Source organism: Centrocercus urophasianus, unplaced genomic scaffold, assembly GCF_019232065.1.
Source record: "Centrocercus urophasianus isolate 14NV4802_14NV808 unplaced genomic scaffold, USGS_Curo_1.0 seq_11, whole genome shotgun sequence".
In the NCBI taxonomy this organism is placed as follows: Eukaryota; Metazoa; Chordata; class Aves; order Galliformes; family Phasianidae; genus Centrocercus; species Centrocercus urophasianus.
The window spans coordinates 83,799,937-83,812,995 of NW_024884253.1; the positions used below are offsets into that span (position 1 = coordinate 83,799,937).

At 45.8% G+C, this 13,059-nt stretch overlaps 1 protein-coding gene across 9 annotated transcripts in view; it reads left to right on the plus strand.

The window, feature by feature from the left end:
* The window catches only part of ATXN1 (ataxin 1), a 198,822-nt gene that overhangs the window by 144,305 nt on the left and 41,458 nt on the right, over positions 1–13,059 (plus strand). The window contains exon 1 of one of the 9 annotated variants that reach the window (XM_042840038.1): positions 7,572–7,657. The exons of the other annotated variants lie outside the window; for them this stretch is intronic. The gene's annotated coding sequence lies outside the window, so the exon portion shown is untranslated. Of the gene's footprint in view, positions 1–7,571; positions 7,658–13,059 lie in introns of those variants that run through there. 9 annotated transcript variants of the gene reach the window in all.

The following is a 13,059-nucleotide window of genomic DNA, read 5'->3' on the forward strand; positions in this document are numbered from 1 at the left end:
TGCTTTCATACATCCCAATAATTACTTCAGCTTTGACAGAAAGTACTTGGCAGGGTGCATACAAATTATGACTCGCTTCAGGGTACAAATAATGTGATAATGACTTCAAGAGTTTTTCTTTATGCTCGGGATATTTGCATGTACACGCTTTGTTCATATGAAACGAGCAAGAGATGCAGAGTTTGGGTTCACTTCTTCTAACTTTTGAATAAAAATGCCTGTTCGATACTGTGAGCTTACAAGTAGATGAGAAAAGTGAAGTAAATAGTAAGATTTTCAGTGGCTGTTTCATTTATTTATTTATTTATTTTTCAATTCTGTCGCTGTGAAAGTGCCCTGGACGTTTGTGAGAAATGATTTGTGATGCTAGATGCTGGGAGTCATCTTGCTAGAGCAGAGAACTTGCCTGTAGTTCAGTGGCATCAACCTGCAAAGGCTTTTCTCTCTCTGCCCTGCCTTGTGGTGAATGAGTTTTCAGTTAAAAGGGCATTTGGATATGGCACATGCTCTTTTCCCCCCCTTTCTTTTTTTTGCTATTCTTGTTGCATTTAACGGAACTTGAAGTCGCATGAATTTATCTGTCTGCAAAATCATGGTCTTGGTCGTATACTTGACCCTGAACTATAGCTGGGAAGTTAATCTTGCATGATACCTGGTAGTTGCTGAATACCTTTCAACACTTAAAGCATTCAGGATTAAACATTTAGAGTGTACAGTGTGTAGGAGCCCATCTGGGGAAAAGGCAGCTGCTGCGCAGAGATCAGTGGCACACTTGCTCATCCCAGTCTCTGATGGTGCAGAGATATAATTGCACATCAAGATGGCACAAGTTTTACCCTAGGGTAAAGTTTTACCCTAAGGTAGCATCTTTCTCTGCTGTATTTTGTTGTCCGTCAGTAACCTGAGGTTCTAAAATACTAAAGAAGTGTAGTGTTGAATGAGGTTTCCTTATGCATGTCTTTCCCTATTCATATTTGTTAGCCATGCACAATCCAGTTTTCATAGTGAAAAGGAGCCCAGGAAGAGTGTGAGGGACGAGTATGAGATGTCCTTAAGCAGCTAGCTGAACCAAGGCAAGTTGTGCAGTTTCTGAAAACCAGAACATGAAGTTTCCACATGAGCTTCCTTAGAGACCTGGAAAAGGAAGGCATCAATAAATATGCTGCCTTTGCAAGACAGAATGAGCAGTAGTGGAAAGCAGTTGGGAGCCTGTTAGCTATTTATCTGAAAGAAGTACAGTATGTTACTTTTCCACCTCTGCTAGGGGGCTTAGAAAGACAAACGCCTTTTACTTCCTGCCTGAGAGAAGTTAAGCTCTTTCTATAAAAAGAATGAATTTGGAAAACGTCTGGCATGTTTCTGTGTGCGTGCATAATGGTCTGTGTCTTTTATCAGACAGAGCTTTAGGAGATACAAAGTTCATGTGTGCATGAGCCTGTCATTACCAGAAAGACTTTGGCAAATCTCAGAGAATTCAGACAGCTGCAACGAAAGTGATTAATACGCGAGAGAAGAAGAGAGATTAAGAATTAAATACGAATGGTTTGTCTGAATGAGAGAGAAGAGGGAAAAGGACGAGGGTGATGCTAAAACTACCAATCCTGTACTTCAATATCCAAATCTGGAGAGGAGCTGGTTGGGGTGGTCCAAGCAGTGTGACTAGGCATTTCTAGGTACAGAAAATCCAGGCTGAAATCCAGAAGCACTTCCAGCTAGTGAGATCTGCTAGATTGTGGGATAATCCCTGGTAGGACGGGGTGGAAGCCACGTCACTTGAATCTTTTAAACGAGCCCTGACAGAGGCCGAGTGCCCCAGGATACTGCCCCAGAGGGGACCATAGCATCCCCTTCCAGCTGATTTTACCCTTTGCAGTGCTATCAGTGGGGGTACAAACACTGACAATGGCTAGAAATGGCCTGGGGATTTCTGATAGTGCTGCATTTTAGCATATATTTGAATAGGAGTTTCCTCACAGAAGCAGAAAAATCCCTTGCTGTTAATGTTTCTGCCCTGCAGCTGCCTCTGCTTGCTGCACTTACTGAAACATTGCGAAAGAGCGCACAAGTTGCCTGACTGTAAAACTACCTGGTGATAAACTTTTTATGCTCGACTTGGAACAGGCTGATAGGGCCGTTCTCAGAGTCAGAGGAAAAGCTATTGGCAGGCAGCAAACAGCTGCTGCCAGTGAGAAAGGCTGAGCAAACGGGTCTGGTTTACTCATTCACTGCTCTGCTGTATCTCAGCAATCCACGAGTTCATAAATTGTGCTTTTCGTGTAGATGCTCGGTCTCTTGTGTCTCTGTTTTTCTGTATGGACATAAGGCTAATTTGTGAGTGCATGACTAGAAAGCTGCAACATGTATGGTGAAAAGTAGGGGTTTTTATTTTTTTAATAACCCAGTAGGGATGGTTGTGTTTGTGGCACCATATCCAGCATAATTCTTCCTTCCTGCTAGGCTCTCTGCACTGCTGGGACTGTGAGGCTTTGAATGGCTGATGTGCACTCTGTTTGTCACTCCATGGGTGAATGAAGGATATAAAGCTATTGCCTCCTTCCTTTCAGGTCCGTGCTAGGTAATTTCACAGAGAAAATAGCCTGCTGCTGGCACACTCAGAATTTCCAGGGTTTGCATCCTCTGTTGCTTTTCACCTAGTATGGAAGAGACCAGGTGACCCCATATAGGCTTCCTAGTGCCAAGCTTCATTACAGTGTGCAGACCACACCACACTGGCAGCATCATGAGTGCTGCTCTCTCTTAGAGCCCCCTGTACAGTTTACATGTCATGGCTGGTTTTACGGGGTTTTTAGGGTCTCTGCAAAGCAAGGTTAAGCATTTCCTGCTGCCACCTAAGTAGCAGGATGGCGGCAGAGGTCTGGAAAGAAATATATATCGAGGTGTTGTCAAAACATTTATTTCCTTAGCAGGAAGTATTGATCCTGCAAGCTATATTCTATTAAAATGGCTTTATTTCTCCTTTATTAAATGACTGATGCAGATTATATGTAATCAAATGGTGTGATGGATATTGGTGAACTAAAGCAGCATCTTACCATGCACATCACCATGCACATCTTAGCTTCTGCCAGCTGTTTGACTGCTTTAACAGCCCTAAAATAGGGTTTGGCCTAGAAATCAAGGTTTTAAAGACTGGTTTTATCACTTAGTTGTACACTGGGTTTTGGTTGTCTGATTTACTACTTTTTTTGTCATCTTGTAGTGGCACTTAGTAATGCTTGTAAATAATGAAATACACTCCTGCTTTTTAATGTGTTCCTGTTCTCTTTGTCTGTAAGCCCGTTCTGAAGGAGCAGCTGGGGTCAATTCTCAGGAAGCATTGTGTCTTTGTGAGTAATGCAAGACAAAATCACTCAAAAATGGTGTTGAATCTATTGAATTAAAGCAATTCTCCAAATTTGGGAGAAAAGTGGTGGCTTTTATCAGCTTTTTACTTAACAAAACAGCAAAGATTAAACTGAATTTCAAAACAAGATATACGAATTGGAGCCGTGTTCCTGTTAAGTTGTGTAGACTTCAATAAAAAATAACAGTCCTTATGATATTACTTGGAGCTTTTCTGTAAGTAGTCCTGTTAGGCTCAATTTCTGGGATAGCTTTTAAATTGACTATGTATTGTTAAGTTAGATCTCAAAGGAGTAATCTATGAAGTAGCTCTCTTCACCATCCTTTGGTGAACTAATTTAAGGTAAGAGGCCATGGAGCTGTTGGAATAACTCCAGAGTAGGCCACAAGGATTCTCAGAAGGCTGAAGCATCTCTCCTCTGAAGAGAGGCTGAGAGAGTTGGGCTTGTTCAGTCTGGAGAAGAGAAGACCCCAGGGAGACCCCGTTGTGGCCTTCCAGTACTTGAAGGGGGACTGCAGGAAAGCTGGAGAGGGATTCCATCAGGGAAGGGGGGGATAGGACAAGACGTGATGGCCTTAAACTAAACTAGGGTAGATTGAGATTGAATATTGGGAATACATTTTTCACTGTGAGGCTGTTCAGGCAGTGGCACGGGCTGCCCAGAGAAGCTGAGGATGCTCCATCCGTGGAGGTGTTCGAGGCCAGGCTGGATGGGGCCCTGGGCAGCTTGATCTGCTGAGAGCTATCCCTGCCCATGGCAGGCGGTTTGGAGCTACACCGTCTTCCCATCCAACTCAAATCATTCTGTGATTGTAAGACCACCTCTGTTCATCCTCTGCAGAGGTATAATACCGTGTGGGAATGGAGAGCAACTCTTGAGCAGTGTGATTTGTCCCTCTAGATGAGTGATGGTCATCTTCCTGGTCCCTTGAAGCATTTTGAGTGGGTAAGTTTGTTCTTGTACCTGCCTAATACATTATTTTGGTGAACAGGGACTTCCACTGACTAACGCCAGCTGAAAGAGCGTGCAGTTTCTTGCAGTACAGAGCTTGCCTTAGCTGTTAGTAGAGGAAGGGAGTTGTGCTTGGCTCCTCTCCCTGAAATACTCTGGTCTCCAGAGCTGTCAGTCTGACATTGTTCTCATCTGAAAGTTGCTTAAAATAGAGAGGAATAAAGGAGCAAGAAAGGTGCTTGGAGAAAAATTGCCTGTTTCACTACAAACCGTAATGTGCAAAGTGCCATTTTGCAGCCCAGGGTAAGCACACAAAAATTAAGAAGCATCAGAAAAATTGCTGTGGATCAGCAGAATATTCTCTTGCAGAGCTAAGAGGCAAAGGAAGTGAGCAATCGACAGCTCAGAGCTTGGTCTGACATTTGTGGATGGTGTATCAGCGAGCCTGGGTTGTAGCTGTAAAGGTAAATAGGACACTGATACGGATGAGGTGGCACTAAGTGCACAGCCGAGCAGCCTTACATGGCAGTAGCTCCCTTTAGGACTCCTCAGCTGTGCCAAGTGTGAGACTCATCTTGGATGAGGTATAAACGGTTCACTGCTAACTGCATTTCAGGAGTGAAGCGCAGTCACCAATGCAGTATAGGAGAAGCAGGCAGAAATGCTAGAAGCTGAGGGATGGCCACGAGGAGTGGGGCTGTTTAGCAAAGGGAAAACCCCACACGCCAGTCTTGTGATGAACAAAAATACATGTTTCGGTGTGTGATAAGTAATCTTTTCCTTTTTCACGCACACACATTAGCACGTCTGCAGTTGCCAACAGACTCACTTCAAAGAAGATGGTGTTACTCGTACTTTTCCCCTTACATTTAAATACTCAGATTTGTGGGAAGAGCTGAGGTGTTGTCCTGACACAGCCACCTGCTGAAGGCTGCTTTGTCCCTTCTTTCCATGCCTTCATCTCCCAGCAGTGTTACTGGGATTTCCACACAGACCACGGGACAGGCTTCATGTCCTGTGCATGTGACTGGCAGATAGGTCTGCACATGTGAGTGTATGTTTCTGTGGCAAGGCAAGGGTGTACCTGTGTGGGAAGAATTGTCAAATTTGAAAACTTCTTTTTTCTTTCATTTTTTAAGGAGTTTCAGAATTAATCTTTAAAGCTTCAGTGCACATTGGAAAGACACTAAAAGAGTAAAAAACTTCCAGGTTTCAGAAGTAGCATTTTTCCCTTCGTTGCCTTCATCCAAGAGAAAAAAATACTGCATCTTATTTTTCTAGAGGAAAAAAATATGGGCTGATTTCTGTCTTTACAGTGAGCATAGCCTTCCAGAAGAGAAACAAATGCTTCTCAACATGGTGTATGTGGTTTCTTTTGTCGTTTTGAGAAGCTGTCATCTGAAAAGCTGGAAGTGAGGTGATCAATATAGGCCCAGTCTCACAGCTCTGGGGGCATCCACAGAGCTCTGCTCTCCTTTCAGGACAGGTAAAAGAGAGGGGTGAGAAGTATGATGTATGGTGTAGCATGGAAGGCTGAACTGGGCTAGATTGCATCTCTCCGCCTCCCCACCCATGACAACATACCAGAAAGTAGTCAGAAAAAATCTGACCCCATCTTTTCACACGGGGAGTGCAGTATTCTGATCGCTGCCTAGCTCAGCATAGGCAGTGCCAGCCAACAGAGGAGTGTGTCGTGCCCCTGAATGGACTTTAAAATATTTTGTCTTTGGCTCAAACGTGAGCTGACTAATCCTCATGGTCTGGCCACCTGTCCTGCAGTGAGTATCTGTCTGTTGGGGTGGAAGTGTGCTCTATCTTTGCATTTAACAGCACACAGTGTTGCTGCCCGGTGCGGTTTTACTGCCCAGAGCAGTTGGTGCAACCTGGGCCGATGTGCCCAGGCTGGCCCCAGAACTGTGGGCACCAGTCCATTGCTCAGCTTCTCACAGTGCACTGGGGAGTGGGGAGAGCAAAGAAGTACAAACCCACTGCTGGCTCAAAGCAAAACCCATTATTTGATTGCGTTTCCTGACATGATCTATCTTGGGCAGTTTCATGAGTAGTAGCTGCATGCTGAGGAGACAGTGTAGCCTGTAGGTATGTTGGACCGAGTTGCACTCTTCCCCTTTGTGCAGCATTGCCCGATTGTGAGATGCAGATTAGAGACAAAAGCTTTCACAATTAGTATTTTAATGGGAGAGCAGAGGAGCGACAATAGGACCCCGCTTACAAACGTGCCCAAGATTGCCTGGAGCCCAACCTACCCTGGGCAGTGAAATCCTGCTTCCTGGGGATTAGTCCAGAAAACCAAGCCTTGTTATCTGCTCTTCTGGTTTCACAGGCCCCAGTAAGCACGTTCAAGTGTTTCCAGGCATTGGAGCAGCACGTTCCTTCTCCTTGTCCTGATGAAGAAATTCCAGGCAGCATGGAGATGTCCTCAGAGCCCGATGCAGCTCAGCTAGCTCTCCTAAGCTCGTTATTTCCGAGGCCTTCCGCTAGAGAAATGGAGGAAGGAGCTTCTTTCCAAGAAAAATGTAGGCTGGGTAATCTGACATCATTCGGAGTCACATCACCCTACACCCACCAGCATGCAAAGATAGAATGGGAATGGCATGATGTGTTCTCACGGTAGCACTAATAGTGCCGCTCTTGCAGCGCACTGTGCGCTGTCCCCACCCGCCATTGCCACAGTTAACATTTCTCGCAGTGACTTTGAAAAGTGTTGCCATAACAAGGTTGCTGCTGATCAGCAACTACAAAAATCTTAACGAGGTACCTAATGGAGCTTTTTGTTTCTATTATTTCTCCTTAATATATTCTGAAAAAGTCAGGAGGTTTTAACCTTGCCTTTAGCAGTGATACCCGGACACATTTAATAGAATGCTGCTTCATTTGTGCTGGTGCTAGCCTGCACTGAAAGGGTTCTGAGACCCCTCTGATACAGTCAGTCAAATTGGTGCCCAAAGCCAAAGAAAACGTATAGCCAAACACATGTTTTCGGTCTGGAGCTGAAAAAATGCACTTCATGCTGAACAGCCTCCTCCAAGTGCCGCAGTTAATAAGCCATGTTGTGTTTTTGCTGGAAAAGTATGCTTCTAGCCAAGCATTCTTTGCATTTTTCCCAGGATTTAGTCATAAAATCACTTTAGACATATTGCAAGTATGAAATGTGTGCACATCAGATAAAAGGGCAGCAATTTTTGTTTTGCTGTACAGCTCCATGGAAACATTTTTATCACCGTCCAATGCATTATCCCGAGCAGTCTGGCCCCTTTCTTCACCGTTAGCATCCAGCCGAGTGAGCAAACGCCGACAGCCAGAGCCTGCGCTCACAACCTGAGGTGAGGGCGGTTCGGGGAAGGGACGCGCAGCCCCAGCGCTGCGAGTTTGGTGCCATCGGAATCCAATCGCGTTCCGCCTGCGGTCTCAGGCGCAGGTACTGAGCAGCGTGCTGCTCTGCGTGTGCAGTGCTGGATGCATAATTCCGCGTGCTTTTTTTTTTTTTTTTTTTTTTTTAAGCGAGAAACCTGGAGACTTGCTGAACTATTTTAAGCGTTATTATTTCAAGAAATGATTTACGCAAGCGAGAAAAGCCTCTCGCACAGTAGGCAGCGCAGCCCCGGCGGCGGCGGCGGCAGCGCACGGCACACGCTCGCAGCCCCCTCTGGCTGATGCTCGCAGCATCGTGCTCTGCTCGCAGCCAGCCGCAGTCCTGCTGCCTCCCCGGGGAGGAAGGGGCAGGGGTGAGATTCCTGCAGGGAACCGCTGCTCGAGTCAGCAGCGGTGAGGTTTTAAAAGAACAAGCGTGTACTTGCACTCGTTTTTATGTATCGGAATAGGGGGAGCTAGCTATCAAACATATGTTCACACATCCACAGTATACAGAGTAATGTGTATATACCACCTCGCCGAGCCAATCTGTGTTCTGAATAAGGGAGATATTTAAAGCAGCTCTGCAAACTTATCTCTGCGGGGCTGTGCAGGAAAGCCGGTCTGATCTGCATTTCTTTGTATGTACAGTGTGCGTACGTGTAGCTGTCTCAGTGCAAAGAGACGGGTGGATAGGTTCAGAATGCACACCAAGGAGCAAAGAGGGGTTATGCAGCCCCACACATGACTTAAGCCTACGAAAGGGGCACTGGTCCCCAGCAGGGCGCTCGCCACCTGCCTGTTGTGAATCACCTTCTGGCAGACAAGTGAAACATTGGTGCTGTGACACCAGCTTTTGTCACATTGAGGTTAGCCAACAGGTTTGGGGCCTTCTGCAACCAGCATGTTTGTGGTGATGGTTTTGTTACTGTAATGTGCCAGGGTGCATTTGAGAGATGAGCCTGGATCCAGATGAGATTGTGAGTGCCATTCTTGTCTACTGCAGAGGTTTATGATGGGAAGGATGACAAGTTGTCTGTGAGTACACAGCATTCATAGAATCACAGAATCATAGAATGGCCTGGGTTGAAAAGGACCACAATGTTCACCCACTTCCAACCCCTGCTGTGTGCAGGGCCACCAACCAGCAGACCAGGCTGCCCAAAGCCACATCCAGCCTGGCCTTGAATGCCTCCAGGGATGGGGCATCCACAGCCTCCTTGGGCAACCTGTTCCAGTGCTTCACCGCACTCTGTGTGAAAAACTTTCTCCTAATATCTAAACCAAACCTCCCCTGTCTTAGTTTAAAACCATTCCCTGTTGTCCTGTTGCTGTCCCTCACAAACACTGTTCCTCCTCCTGTTTATACACTCCCTTCAAGTATTGGAAGGCCACAGTGAGGTCTCCCCAGAGCCTACTCTTTTCCAAGCTGAACAAGCCCAGTTCCCTCAACCTTTCTTTATAGGAGAGGTGCTCCAGTTGTAGGCAGAGGTGCTGATCCTGACACATTCCTCCCACTCTGGGAGCATGCTGGGAAGGAGCTGCCTGTGGTTTTCAGCAAGACTGCTCCTCTCTGCCCTGCCATCCCAGAGAAAAGCCAGTTTCTGATTGTGGATATCACAAAACAGCCCCAAAGGTTTAGAGATGGGGCAGGGGACCATCCGAGAAAGGGCTGGTTCATTGCAGCCCCCAGCTCCCTGCACATTGCTGGGGTATCTGCTGGAGCCTCCTGAAGGAGAGCAGCTGCCCAGGGAGACCTGTCCGTCTGTCTGTCAGTCCATCTGCTGGCTGGCCTGCGCTGACAGGAGCGAGGGGACAGCAGAAGTCAGAGTGAGATCTCAAAGGCAGACATCGTGACGACAGTGAGAGCACTTGCCATGTCAGCACAGGGTCTCGGTGGGTTTGTGTCTGGTTCACCAGGGGTGTGACACTGCGTTCCTTCTGGATCAGAGCAGAGCAAGGATTTTCTCATTATAACCAGATCTCTGAATGTACTTACTAGTTCAGTTCCTGGAATATTTTATCGCTTTCCCTTTTTTGACAACTTGGCATTTTTCACTCCCCTGCACGGTAGCAGCTTTCACAGGGGAGGAACTTTATTCCCCCGCTGCCTTTCTAAATGCTTTTTTTTTATTGTACCTAATCAATCTTGCCGTGTTACTAAGAGCAACGTCGCCGCTGGCCAGTCGAGAAGCTGGAGCTGTGCGTGGCCTGGTGTGTGCCAGCACACAACTGCCTTTCACGGGTTCTCCTGGCTGAATTTCCGGCACTGCCGAGATCGCCGTACTGATAAAGCAGTACTGGAAGCACTGTGTGTTTCAGGCTCTGTGCTCTCCGCCAAAAGGATAATTTTAGAATACTCTTCCCTTCGGTAATAGTAATTTTACAGCAGTGTAACTGTTGAATTTCAGAGTTAGATCAGTGTAAATGAAGGCAGAGTCAGCTCCTTTCTTCTAAGGCAAAGAACAAAACTCAGCAGTTATAAACGTGTGAAAAAATCCAAATGTGCACACACACACAGAAATCGACCTCCTCTTACAGCAGTACTCTAAATAATTAATATAATAACTTGCTTACAAATTCAATCTGGGTCTATTATATTAGTCAAGACATTTCAGAGTAGTTCTCTCCTTTTTAATTTTCTCTGGCTTCATATGTGCCCATGAATGTGGGTAGCTCCCACCTGCATCAGGAGCATCATTTCTCATCAAAGGGCTGCGTTTTCAAATGGGTCTTCTACCTCACTTGCAGGTTTCCAAGCATGTTTTTCTGTGTTTTTGTATTCAGAATTTTCTGTTTCTCCAGAAAAATAAAATATGGCCCATTAAATCCACTTTCCTAAGGGCAATTCTTGCAGTTCTTTGCAAACAAAGTGCTTAAAAACAACTCGCAAGGTGATTTTCTAAACAAATGTAGTAAATAACCCTGAAATAATTTACATCTGATTGGCACTGCTTACTTAGATGTGGGATGCTGGTAGTATGAACGACTCCAAGAAAGCTGTTTTGGGTTGTGTGCTCACTAATACAGGCAGCTTTATTGCTTTTATGTGTGAAAAGCCTGACCCTTTGAATCTTCCTTTGGGGAGACTGAAGTTAGACCCCGAAATAAAGCTGGCCTCATACTCAAAGGTGCTGAACAACTTTGCCTTCTGCTTAAGTAACAGGCAGATGCAGCTGCTTAGCCTGTTTTTTGTTTTGCTTTTTTTGGTCCCTACAAATGGATTTAGAAGGTTAATTTAAGAATGTGAGGTTAGAAGTTACTGGTCCTTACAAAACTCATTTTCAGCAATGAAGTGAGAGGATGCTCTCCAATGCTTGTGCAGATCTGCCTCCCTTCACTCAGCAATGCCTTCATGGGGCAGCGGGAACAGAAAAGGCTTTCTTTGAAGTGTTCCCAGACTACAGAAGTTGTTGAGGGGTTGAGGACCTGCAGTACCCCAAAAGATTTTCAAGGTGATTTTGCTTCTTGCCAATAGTGGTCACAAGGTGGAAGCCTCAAACTGTGGTCTTTAGGCTTAAAAAGAGCACCTTTACTTCCCCAGAATGTACAGCTTGGCTCTTTGCATCCTGGCTTTGCTGCAGTTGCATGGGTCTCCTTGCCTGGGGTGTGACTCAGAGGCAGAGCATGGCTCATTCCTGCTGTCCTTCAGGTGAAGAAACCAGGCTGAGTGTGGACTTCTGTACCACCACCTGGCTGCAGGTGCTAGAAAATCCTTGCCACAGTTTACTCTTTGCAATAGTTCTTTTATCATTTTATTTTCTATTTTTACTTTTACACTAGATTAAGGTACAGCGATGCAGTACGCTGCAACTTCCTGCATGTGGGCAGTTCAGTGGGTGTCTGAAAAGGCACTAGGTGTATTTGCTTGTAATTGCAAGTCACTACGTGTATTTGTAGAAGCCACACCTCTACTGGAGACAAGGTGAGCCAGCTGTCATGCCAGCTGAGTGACCTGGGGTTAGACGAGTTGGTGGCACAGTGGCAAAGCTTTCTGCCATGCTGGTGATGGCCACCTGGTTCCTGCTGCTGCCAGAGGCTTGCCGTGGGCTGGGAGCCCATTCTGTATGCATGAGAGCAGGAATGCTGAGTCCTCCAAAAAAGTAAGTTTGCTAGACACCAATTCTACTAACAGGGAAAAGAGCAGTAATTCTTGCACACAGCTACTTGCCAGCCAGCCCTCCAAATCTGTGTTACATGATTTATCTCGCTTACCTAAGCTGTGAGCAGACCTGCGCACAAATAGCAGTGCCTGTATTGTCATTTGCACAGCAGTGAAGTATGAGACAACTTGAAGGCTGAAATTAGCTTTCAGCTCGTTGACAGGTATGGACAGACAGTGCAGCGAATAGTAAACCCTTCCTGCATCTGCTGCTCTGTGTGACCATGTGTGCAGTGCTCTGATACGACCAAGCGACCTGTAAGCTCATACCGGATACGTTTGGCTAATAGCAGTGGATTAGCCTGCCATTCTTTTGGGCATGCATCATGCCAGGCAGCATTTCCATGCGGAGGGCAGCAGGCTTAGATCCGGCTGCTGCTGACACTGACTTTGGGGATGAGTGCATGCCACTGACTGACCTCGGGGAATGGGTCCTTTGAGGGCTGTATGATAGTCACACGCCTCCCAGATCACTGTTATGACTTGTGCATTTCTGAGTAATGAAGAGATGTGCTTGTGGCCACACAGCTGGGCAGGTTCTTGTATACCTAGCACCAGGGCACTGACGCAGAGAAGTTATTCCAGCTGTGCTGACAGAGACTTACATGTGGCTGCAATCTTGTCTCGCTGTTGAAGCCGCTTGCTTTTGCCCTTCTTCTGTCCTGTTTTGAATTCCATGCCCACTCACCGAGGTGGGTTTGGATAGGATGAGATGTCATCGATGTCTATGAGTTATATTATGAGGAAGACGCAAACACAAAGTTTTGCACGCATAGCTTAGTCTGAGAAGATCTGAGAGTAAAATTCAGCACAAATTGTTTAGATTAAGAAAATATATACGTTCTTCGCTCGACTTGCCTTTAAGCATTTTCTTAACAGTACTAAAAGAACTCTTTTAATGAAGCATAAAAATTGATTGTTTCTTGCCAGGAGGGATCTTCTTCAATCTTCAGATATTAAAGACTTCATGAGAACCACAGGAAGAATATCTTCTTGAATCATTTACATTTTTCCCCTTTTGCAGGCTTATGTAACCATGCAGAAAATCTAATAATAAGTGTGCTATTAGTATCCAGTGTGGCACCTTCCGCAAGCTGAGGTGTCATATTATTACAAATAATAGTGCAGAAATGTTGTAGACACGGAGAGCTTCCATACGTGGCTTATTTGAGTAACCTTTATCACAAAGATCTTAGGCTAACTGAGTCAGTC